We start from the raw sequence: 12248 nt of genomic DNA, 5'->3' as shown, positions 1-12248 counted from the left end.
TAGAATTGCACAATAAAATGACTTTCAGGTGACTGATAGGTTTTATAAAATTTCCCTTTTAATGTCTCTATTACACCCACAACACCACATTCTCCAATGGTTCTGCTGAATTGGACGTCAGATTCTATAGTTACATGGATTTAGACTCTTAATGTATGGATCAATGAAGACAATTAGAATTATGTGTATTCACAAATACTTTGCGTACTACTGGGGGTTTTAGAGCAGCTGATGACTGTGAAGGCTTTAAGGATCTCAGCTGGAGTAGAGGAACGTGACCACATTAAAAGCTTTGTTATTACATGGGGGATGGGTGTAATTAGCAAAGATAAGATGGGCCAAAAACAGTAAAGATATCTACAGAGACATAGAATATAGTATGGTATAGATGGATGAAAGCAAAAAGCAGCCTAGGTGTTAATTAGAAATCTAATCTACAATTACAGTATATTATGAGTTTTCATATTCAAGTGTATCATAGCTATGGATGGTAAAGGGTTATTGACTTTTCAGTTAGGTTCACACAGAGGGATTTGCAGCAGAAAGTAATTAACCAGAAATAAGGGAAATTACTGAAGGGAGCATGACTGAAATGTTTAAGGCTGGGTCACATTGTGAAATTTCCATGATTTAGGTTGAGGCCCCACGTTGCGGAAACAACTTTTTTTGTTGCAGATTTTGCTGCGTTTTTTGAGCTGAAGCCACAAATGGCTACAAAAGGAGTAATAAATATAAGTAGTATAAGAGATTCCTATATGTCTACTTTCTGCACAATCCACTCCAGCATTGGCTCAAAAAAAAAAAAAAAAAAAAAAAAAAGCAGCTGTGTTTCCACAATGTGGGGCTTTAGCCTTATGGCCATGTAGCAGCCTGCAGCAAAAAACGCTGTGGGAAAAAAACGTGGCTGCAACGCATTGTAGTATTACCAAAGAGCTTTTCACAGAGTTCGCAGATGTTTCCTCTTGTGGACGTTCTGCTTCAATTATACCTATAGGAAAACCGTCCACATTTCCAAAGGTATAATTGACATGCTGCGATTTACAACATTTCTGCTGCGTGTATTTTACCACAGTTTGTGGATGGGATTCGCTAGATAGTGATTGAGAACCCCATTTTTTTGGCTAAGGTCCCATGTTGTGGAAGCACAGCTTTTTTTGGTTGCAGATTTTCCTGCATTTTCTTCATGTGTGAATTGAGCAGAAGGTGGAAATATCCACACATTGTAGAAAGATATCCTCTGTGGATATACTGTGATTCGAAAAACTGTTGCATTTTTGTAAATTGCAGCATGTCAGTTATACTTATGGAAATGCAGCTGTTATCGTGAGATTATATATATATATATATATATATATATATACACATACATATACAGTAATATATATATATATATATATATATATATATATGGACAGAAACTCTCTGAAAAGCATCGCTGCCATCTTTTGGGCAGTGGTTTTTGGCAGCGGCTCATTATGTGGGGCCATAGCCTTAATATGTTAGAGGTATAAATAAGGTTCAAGAAAAAAAACAAAACATGATATTTAAAAAAAGGGGGCAAAATTGGAAATAATTTTTTTTTTTTTTGGGGGGGGGGAATATCAGGGAATGTCAAGAAATATTGCACTGAAAGAGCAGTTTAGGCTTTGAACAAATTTTCAACATGGTTGGGGTAACATACAGTACAGACCAAAAGTTGACACCTTCTCATTCACAGAGTTTTCTGTATTTTCAGGTCTATGAAAATTGTAGATTCACACTGAAGGCATCAAAACTATGAATTAACGCGTGGAATTTCTTAAACAATGGCCACTCGGTTTTCTTTACTTAGCTGCTTTTTTCTTGCCATGATACAAATTCTAACAGTTTATTCAGTAGGACTATCAGCTGTGTATCCACCTGTCTTCTGTGCAACACAACTGATGGTCCCAACCCCCATTTATAAGCCAAGAAACCCCACTTATTAAACCTGACAGGGCACACCTGTGAAGTGAAGTGAAAACCATTTCCGGTGACTACCTCTTGAAGCTCATCAGGAGAATGCCAAGAGTGTGCAAACGAGTAATCAAAGCAAAAGGTGGCTACTTTGAAGAACCTAGAATATAAGACATATTTTTAGTTGTCACACTTTTTTGTTAAGTATATAATTCCGTATGTGTTAATTCATAGTTTTGATGCCTTCAGTGTGAATCTACAATTTTCATAGTCATGAAAAATACAGAAAACTTGAATGAGAAGGTGTGTCCAAACTTTTGGTCTGTACTCAAAGGTAAGATTCCTACCTAAATAAAGCTAATTCCTAGCTAACCCTGCCAGTACATCTATCCCTGTCTAGTTCACAGTCTCATATGAACCGAATCTGAAAGACACTATTTGTAAAAAGTGGAGGTCACCTGATTTAGCCAGCCAATTAGTTTTTCCGATGCCTATGATTTCCTAATTCCTATCCCACCTCCCCTGCATAGTTGTTGGTGCAAAAAAAGCGCCAGGGAAGGTGGGAGGGGATACGAATTTTTAGTGCTTTTACCGTGTGGTATTCGGTTGGAATCGAATACCTCGAACAGCCTGATATTCCATCGAATGCCGTTCGCTCATCTCTAATCCTTATTGTAATTAATGAGAAAATATTTAACAAGCACATATATATGTGATGTTTATGTGTCTTGTTATCCTAGGCTATGTGGGTTATTACAAGAATAAAGTATATGGCTTTTTTATAGTGATCTGTGTTCTCTACATCTGGACAAAGACCAAAAATAATGTTTTATGCGTAATGTGGCAGTATAAAAGTAGAGATATTGTAGTTGGTGAATAAGCTACAGAAAGTCAGACAAAGAGGCATACACAGTACAGGGCACAATAACCTCACTCAGCACTCGCTGCAAGTTTACATACCATGTCTATGAAGTATATGTTTATCTATATACCCTTAGTAACGGTTGAACACTTCAGTGACACTTTTTCACTTACTGTACAAACTTCAAGACTTCACTAAGAAACTGCAGAACATAATTTGTGCTTTTTAAGTAAATACAGTTTTAGAGCCTTGATTTGTCATCTTCAACTCAATTGCTTAATATTGGGTTCTCCTGTTATGACAGGGATGCAGCAGATATACCTGCAGACTGGTGTGGTTTTAACAATAAAGCTGGGGTCACTGGGGTTTTTTGGACTGGATTTTGACGCAGAGGCCGCCTCAGAATCCGGTCCAAAACATGGCTAGCCATTGCAGTGCAACAGCATCCAATTAGATGGTTTGTATGCAATTACTAGCATTGATTCAAAGCAAAAGCTTGCAGAATTGTGGCATGGTATAGCCCTCCCTAGTTTGTTCACATTCAGCATACTGTACTGCTGACTGTGCCCTCCATCACTCACTCCTTATTGGCAGCTGTCTTTACAAGAGTCAAGAGCTTAGCATGCTTGCAAAAGCCTGTGCTATCTGGAATGAAAATCAATCTTTGCTTGTATGAAACCTCTCATAATTCCTGACAAAGCAGCCGCTTCAAACTCAACCTGCCATCTAGTCCTGTTTCTTTTTATGTGCAGCTTATGGTACTATGCACTATATAGAAAACAAAACTGGAAGTCATATGGGAGCCAGGAGGGGAAAAAAAAAAGCAAGGTTTTAGCAAACACCTGGAGCATATATCAAAGATACATAGGTGAAGTATTTACATAGGATCTTGCTGGCGGAACCTGAAATATTAGTTTGAGTTCATTCAGTTCAGTCCATGCAAGCAGCTGCATTCTTGAAACTGAACAAAGTAAGAGAAACTTAGCTGTTCTCCAAGTAATCCTATGTTCATTCTGTCTTTCTTGCTTTCTATGCAGTGCATGATGTATTTATAATTCTCAATATAGCAACACATTGAATTATGAATCTGAAAGCAGGTTCCATGTATGTCTTGTAAGCCAGAGAGACACGCTCCAAATGAACACTGAAATTTAGCTCAATTTATACTATAACCAGTGAGATTTTTGAGAGCTGCCGAGACACCGCAGCAGGTAAACCATCAACAGCATCAACTGATTTGCTGAATATAGGCAGATCAACGATGTCAACAACATGCAGACGAATTCACGGTGCAATAAAAATTATGTTTTAATAGATTAGAGATTACATTTGGTCAGCCAGTCATAGAATCAATTTGGAATCTAGTTCAGTTTCCATTCAAGGACCGAGATGGGGCATTTTAACCTAACAATGACTGTTCAGTGCTTGTCATTGTCTTGTGCATCTAGGCTCTCACCTCCTTCTGTACTCAGAACTCTCTCCCAGTATTTTACCTTGTTTCAGTGTTCTCATAGTTTACCGATTTGTGCTTATCTTCCTGGCTTCCACCCCTTAGTCTCTGTTTTGGCTATTGTCATGCTTGGTTTTCCATCCTTGGTCATTGTACTACTCTGTCTACTACTGGTTTTCTGTTTGGGTCTGTAGCCTGTAAATGCAACTGTTTTCTCCCATATTATTCCGCAATTTGGGTTTCTAGCAACTAAGTCCATTCTGCCTTGAGGTGGCTCTGGGGAAGATTTGGTTGCATTATAGATAGTTCATTTTGCTTGCATTCTTTAGTTTCTATCAGTTACCTGAGGCATACTAGGGAATTGGTTAAATAACTATTCCCTAACAAAGCATATACAGTTGATGCTTTGTGCATGATCTCTTGCTTAGTCATAGCAAATAAATAAATAAATAAAATAAAATGTGGGGATATTTTCTAACTCTAACATGCATTTCCAAAGCCCATCCTTAACACATTCTAACTATTACATATTTTCTACCTAAAATGATGCCATGTTAGCTGTCACATATCAGTTTGAACAGTCTGTCAATAACATTTTCATCTGTCAAAGCTCACTACAGTTTAATCTGCTGCAAAGAATAAAAGACGATGAGATGATGCAATTGTCAGATTGCATAATAGGTTAACCAATGCATACAGAAAGCCATTAAACTCTGCCTAGTCATTAATGGGTTTTTCCATTTAGACATATTATTCCATTGTGATTAATCATGTGGTTGGCAATGGTCCAAGAGTTGGGATATACATATATGCACCCAGCTTTTTAAGATATTACATTGTCCTATTAAATACTTATAGATTTTTTTTTTTAATCTGCAATATGTTTTTTTTAGTCTATCCCAATGTTAGCCTTACAAGTTTTCAGGGAATTTCCTTGTATATGGTATGGTCATATTCATGGTTCATCAATCTAGCTGTGATTTTGGATAACCTTGAGTATCAGGTATTACAAAGTCACAGAATACTTTGAAGCAGTGGGTGCAATACTACATTCCTCCTGCAAATGCCACTATAAGGGACCCTTCACACGGGATATACGCTCGCTGATTCTGAACATGTAACACGTTCCAAATCAGCAATTCCAAGGCAGCAAGACATGCAGGACAGTGGTTGAGTAGGAATGTCTGAGGGTAAAACAGACTCTCACACAGATCAAAGCTCTTATCACTTCCAATTCAGCTCCAGAAACCATACAACACCAATTAAACTCTCCTTCTAGACTGGGCCAAGAATCCTAGCTGGTAATATGAAAACCGGCGAGGACTGAAGCCAGCAGTCAGCCTTTTACAGACCTGATAGGTTGACGATACCTGAAGCTCGCATCCGCCGAGACACAAAGCAAGCTCAAGTAGACACTGAGACCATGACCCAAACACTATCCCAACAGCTCAGTTGCAAAGAGAATTGACCAGAGAACCACAGGAAGCCTGCTCAAATCCCCAGACGAACACCACCAAAATCATGCAACCATATTATAAATTACTCAGATCTTGACATATCCTCAGGAAATTTGATGGTGAATTTGGGGCAACGGTAACGAAGGAGAACAGCTGTGATAAGTCAGGGGGGGTTAGGATTTCCATTGAGAAAGAGGAATTCACTCTTCAACAGATTCATCCTATAGCCCAACGCCGCTCCAAATCATTGGAGGAAATTCGTCAATTGCAGTGAGTCTTTGGTTGACTGAAACATGAACAGAAGTATGTCGTCAGCAAACAAAGCTGACTTCACTGCTAGGTCTCTCACCCTGGTACCCTCAAGGAAGACTTTCTATCCCTATTATACCTGTACAGAATAACAGAACGCCAGCATAGGTAGGTATGATTGACATTTACAAAAATGTAACAGTTTTTGAAATCGCAGCATTTCCACTGTGGATATTTTTCTGCAATGTGTGATTGGGATTATCCAAAATCCCAACCACTTTGCAGGTAATATAAAACACTGCAGTTTTCACTGTGTGGGTTCCCAGCCTTAATATGGTAAATACAGACAATTTCTCTCTTGGATGGATATTTCATGTTCATTGTCTCATCTTCACTATAAAAATGTTGCTTACTTATTTGTCTCCAGACAGGAAAACCAGACAAAGTCATTTATCAATACTGCTCCAATCTGTCTGATTTTATTAGATATAGCATTTTAGCAGCACAGTCTAAAATATGAGATTTTTTTCAGCACACAATCTACAGATAAGTATTAAAAATAAAACCATAACAAATATGAACTAAAGATTACATTAGGAGAACTGTGACTTTTCAGTTTTAGCCTGGAGTGGACACCAATGATAATAAACAAAACATATTGTAGTTGATTAATTATACAGAAATATTGAATATAGATTTTTTCCAGTGTAACAGAACTTGACTCATTGTCTTAAAACACATTTTGATAATTAAAACAACTCTCTAAGTCCTACAGTCTTGTTGTAATGGTCTGGGTCAGAGTCTAAAGTTGTTACTAGTTGGAAAGTGACTTACTTGCAGGCTGGTAACGTAGTCAGGAGGAAGCCAGTGGCCAATGCACAAGATGAGCGTCAGTGTTGGAGGAGACTTCAAATAGCATAGTCAGGAGCAAGCCAGTGGTCAATCCAGCAAATAAGCATCAGTGTTTGCAGCAGATCTGGAGAGGCTCACTAGATTAGAGGCTGGGGGCGCAATAATCTCACAAGGCAGGAAGTGCAAGGCTGGGTTTATATAGGAAGTTCAATTAAAGAACAGGGTGAAGCAAACCAGAGAGGCGGGAAATGAAACTTGAATTACTGAGAACTAGGGTCAGATCAGCACAGGACCTGTCCAAGAGGCTGAATAGCTCAGTTGGAAGAGCTGCAGCCTCGGACACTGAAGTCCATGGGTTCAAGTCCTGACACTTGTTTCCATTTCTTTCATTGATGTAACATATATAATATGTATTTGCACTTGGGGGTACATATATGCTACAGAATACTACAAACAATTTCGATATAGTTTAGAGGAAACTAAAATAAAAAGGGACATTATGTACTGTGCTGTAAGTGTTAAATTTATAGGCTTAGAGCTTTAAAATGGGACATTTTCTGGAAGCATAGATCGCCTAAAGGACTAAGGAAAGCCCCATTATCTCCTGCTGGAAATATTTTTAATCAAAAGAATTTGTTAAGTTATAATAATGTTGCAAAAATTGTATGCATCTATTGTGTTACACAAACTAGACTGTGGATAGGATAATGAAAATAAAAGATAGAGCTCTCTATTCATAATTTTTCTCAGCATGCTCCACTAATAGCTGATCTGCCCTTCACTAGGCTTTATTTCTGCCACAACATCTTTCATATCCACTTATTATTGAGGTTGACAATGATAGTACTTCCACGTCTCAGGTAGTGACATCATATCTGTAAGTCGCATGGCCATGTTACGTGATGTCACTTCCTGAAAGAAAGAAGCCATGTTTTGTAATCCTGGCTAAAAACTTTTAATTGGAGGAACAGCTATCTCTAGGATTATGTTTATTATGACCCTTTCCCTTCCATAGGTTTTTTTTGAGCCAAGACAATTTTACACTTTTGGCACATACAAATAAAGCATAAATTGCAAAGTGAAAAATCATACTAACCCACATATTTTCTGAAAATAGACACTGCACTTGCCCCATTCTTGGAGTGCCTCTCAACACTTTTATACACAGATACCTTCATGAAATTGCACTCCAAAACATCATTTTTATCGTAAAAATGCAATAAAATTGATGAGTAGTGTGGGAAATGTAGCTTGGCAGCAGCAATGGTGCAGTCCCAACCAGTCAGAGACAGAGACACAACATCTGTACCAAACAGGTTTATTTAGAAAAACCAGCAAAATAAAAAAACAACTTCATGTCAGGTACAAAATAAATAAAACTAAATATAGCCTTAACTTCAGGCAAACCCTGCTTGTCTGAGCACTAACTAAACACTAAAGTACTAACTGTACATGTGGCTTACTACCAACCACATGAGTAAACAAAAATAGCGCAATACAGTCTCAGCAGACTCTCAATGTGTCAGGACAGGCCCAGATACCTCCTCTTGCTCCAGGGTTCTGCTTCAAAGTGCAGGCTCTGCAACCTTTTATGGCCCAGTAACAAGCCCAGGATCCACACCTGGGCTAAGGCCTACTCAAGACCTGCCATGGACCACACATAGATCAGAAACCTGGAGATGATATATTGGGACTTCATCACTCTGCCTGTCACCTTCTCATAGTAGCTAAAACTGTGACCTGAGCAGAAATTTCTCATAGCACCTTCTAAAAATAAAAGTTTTAGCCTGTCCATAGTTTATATAAATTACCTAGGCTTGTTTGCACATCGACACATTGTAATAAAATCACCACAACTGGAAAGACCAAAAATCTGCTCTTGAACACAAAATGTGCAAAGAGTGACTGTAACTTTTTTATCATACACACAATAACATGTGTCTCTCAAAATTGGTCTGAAAGTGACCAACCCCTTTAAGAAAGCATGGTGCGGAAATAATTGTGAGTGTTTGTGTACAATATGTGACAAGTGGCACCTATGGAATCAAATGTACTAGTATAGTTGATCACAAACCATTTCTTCCTCTTCACATTTTATCTGATTTTCTAGCTTGTTCAGCTTTATAAATATATTTTCTGTTAATAAGGAAAAAGGTTTTTTTTTTTATCATTTCAGGATGAAACATTATTAAGAATTGTCATATTTGTCTATACTCAGGCTAACTACAAGGCACGTTTTTCAGAACTGAACCTGTGTAAATCTAACTTCACATGATGTGATGTCTTCTTTGTGCTGTCATTTTGATTATTCTGCCGGGTGTAAATTGATAAACAAAACTGATAAGATTTTACCAGCCAAGCCAAGACAAAAGTGATGAATGGCTTCTAATAAAGAGTGTTGCTGGTTCTTATCTAGCGTGACAACGGCTAGACGTGCCTCCATCACAAACTGACTTGGAACTCAGTTTTACTTGTGTATATATAGTATTTTGTTTAAAGCAAGCATGTCATTTTTGGTGCCCTATTCAAGAGCAGGTTAGATATAGATTTCTGAGTAGAGAGTCAATTCTGACAAGACTTCTAGGAGTAACAGTCTGAGTCCTCTCCACACTGGCTTATTGACAGCTTTCTGTGTATACAGTATAAACCTATATACTGTATCACAGAGCTCAGTTTCACTCTATTTATCATGTCCTGCTCTCACACACACAACTACAGAAATTATCCGACACGTTCACTTTAAAGTAGATGTATGAAGAAAAAATATATTTGTGTGTATATATGTGTGTGTTTATAGTGATCATAACTCTGTTTTCATGAAACAGAAATTTTAATTCCCTGCAACCCCTATTACAGTCTATTCACACGAGCATGAAACATAGTCTGTGTTGGCCATATTTATTGGTCATTCGAATGGAAGCCTCTGCATCACATTGTTTCTTTTTTTAACAGCCATTACACGGCCGCATTAATTAATGGGGACTATTGACATAAACAATATTTTGACGTTCCTTTGCTATGGACAGTCAAAATATAGGTCATGCTCTATTTTTGCCTGTTTTCATGTAGCCTTACATACACCGCAGTGTTTGAGGAATCTGTGAAAACAATCATTCTCATGTACAGAACAGCAGTTTTCACTACCATTTTGCACCATGGTTGTGTAAATGTAGGCTAACTATGTTTATGGAAAATAATACACAGAAAAATGGATTGACAATGCTGAAATTATATAGAAAACATATAAAAATTTATTAAATACATACAAGAATAACGACACAATTAAAAGGTGATAGACAAAATGATACCATCAGACGAATGCAACAACACTATACGTGGGGTAAGTATGAGTTAGTGAGAATGGTATTTATAAGCAGAGTATCCTACACTAGTTCAATATACTTAAATAGTGGAAGCCGCAAGTTCCTGTAATCAAAATCATCCTTCACAGAAAGTGCATCATACAGCAGCAATCATAGCATACAATACCCTTCAGTGTCATAAACAGGACATTTGTGAGGGATATATTGTTTTGCTGCTAAAAGGAAATTTTTAGCCTAATTGAAGTAAGTATACAGCTATAGTAGCTAGTGTAGATCCACTCCCTGTATATAAAACATCTCAAGGGGGCAGGGTCATTAATAGGCCAAAAAGATGCATGCAAACATTTAAAGAGGCAGCAGGCAGTGGCATAACTACCACCATAGCAGCAGAGGCGGCTGCCACAGGGCCCAATACGTCAGGGGGCCCGGGGACCCCGACGTGTCAATTTTAATTTTTTTTTTACCTCTAGAAGCTCGCCCAACCCACCCTCCTCTCCGGTGGGTGGAGGGGGGGGGTCCAGTCTTATTGGCGGTAAGTGACCTGTTTTGTTAACCTTTATGGGGTGTTCGCTAACACCCCGCGCAGGCCTGACAGGACCTTCCGCAGTGTCTCCTCCCTCAGCGTGCGTCCTGACGCTGGGGGGCGGAGACTAGCTTCTCAAGAAGAAGCGGGGCCCGGGGGAGTCCATGTTTAGTGGCGCCGCGCAGAGCACAGCAAGCACACACAGCCAGGTAAGCGCTGGCAGGCACTCGGTCCCCGAACTCTCTCCTCGGTGCTGGTAGTTCTAGACATTCTTGACAGGGCATAGCAGAGCTGAATGTGTCATGTGATTGTTCTTTAAGGGCATTGAGTGGTGTGTGGACTCCTTGTAATATTATCTGGTAGGGCTTGTGATGGAACAAAGTGTTGAGTTGAGACCCTCTAATCAGGACCCTTCCCTTCCCCTATATAACCTGTGGATCCCTACCCTGCCCCTATATAACCTGTGGTCCACATGACACATTCGGCTCTGCTACTTCCATAACTTACTATTCCCCCCACATGTATGTAGTACTGTACTGACGTGGTGCCAGGGACACACAGATGAGCAGAAGGCGCAGACACATTTTCAATATTTCACCTTATTTTCATTCTCAAAACTTCGCCGTGGGGCCCCACCATTCCTAGTTACGCCACTGGCAGCAGGAAAACAGAAGCTAAGGTCATAAGCTATGTAAGTATATGGAAGGAGCATAATATAACATACCCATAATACAAGTAAGGGAAGAACCCCAGCCGTGTAGTGTTGTCACCCGTCCCCGACGCGTGTTTCGGCGTTTTGCACCTTCTTCCGGGGGAACTATGAAATTATGTTTATGGAATAATAACTACTGATAGGAAGTATGTTCCCACAGACAAGGTTCACCAGCTAACAATATGAAAATGAAAAAATAGCATTCTGGCACCGAACCAGGCGGCAGGCACTTGGTACTAGACGGTGGCCTTCTGCTGTTCTGCAACCATTAACCCTAACAATTATAGACTATCTCCCATTAGCCCCTGATGAGCCAAGTGCAGTATGGCAAAACACGTAGGGAGGGATAGATAGAAGGGAATTATTTGTTAGGTGTCGGCTAGCGGGGATAGAATATCCTTATATCTGTCTTATAGCGGCAGAGCACATTGCACAATCATGGGATGCATATGGAGATGTAGAGTACTCGGTGTGACTGTATGAGTGTAGATATTCTTTTTCCTTGTTATCAGCACATTAGAAGATTCTGTGTACGCCTCCTTGTGGATCTAGGAATGCATAGTGCACATAGTGCTAATGCCTGTTAAACAGATACATCCCCGTTTCTTGCAATTTGTGTTTGTCACATTGTTTTTTAATATTATGGCAATGTGAGCACCATACTGGTTATTCTTTTTGCATATGGCATATCTTACCGAGCTGGGTGATTATCTTCCTTAGCAATTACCTGTGTGTCCTCCTCTATCAATGTAGGATTTGATGCAATAGCAGGGGAATCATTCATGCCTGCAGTGCGTGGCAAGCACACGGACCCCATTATAGTCTATGGGGTCCGTGTGCTTTACAGCACAGCGCTTGCAATTGAACCAGGGGTTATTTAGTGGA

This window comes from Leptodactylus fuscus, chromosome 5 (assembly GCF_031893055.1).
Source record: "Leptodactylus fuscus isolate aLepFus1 chromosome 5, aLepFus1.hap2, whole genome shotgun sequence".
Taxonomy (NCBI): Eukaryota; Metazoa; Chordata; class Amphibia; order Anura; family Leptodactylidae; genus Leptodactylus; species Leptodactylus fuscus.
This window is presented reverse-complemented; position numbering follows the sequence as displayed.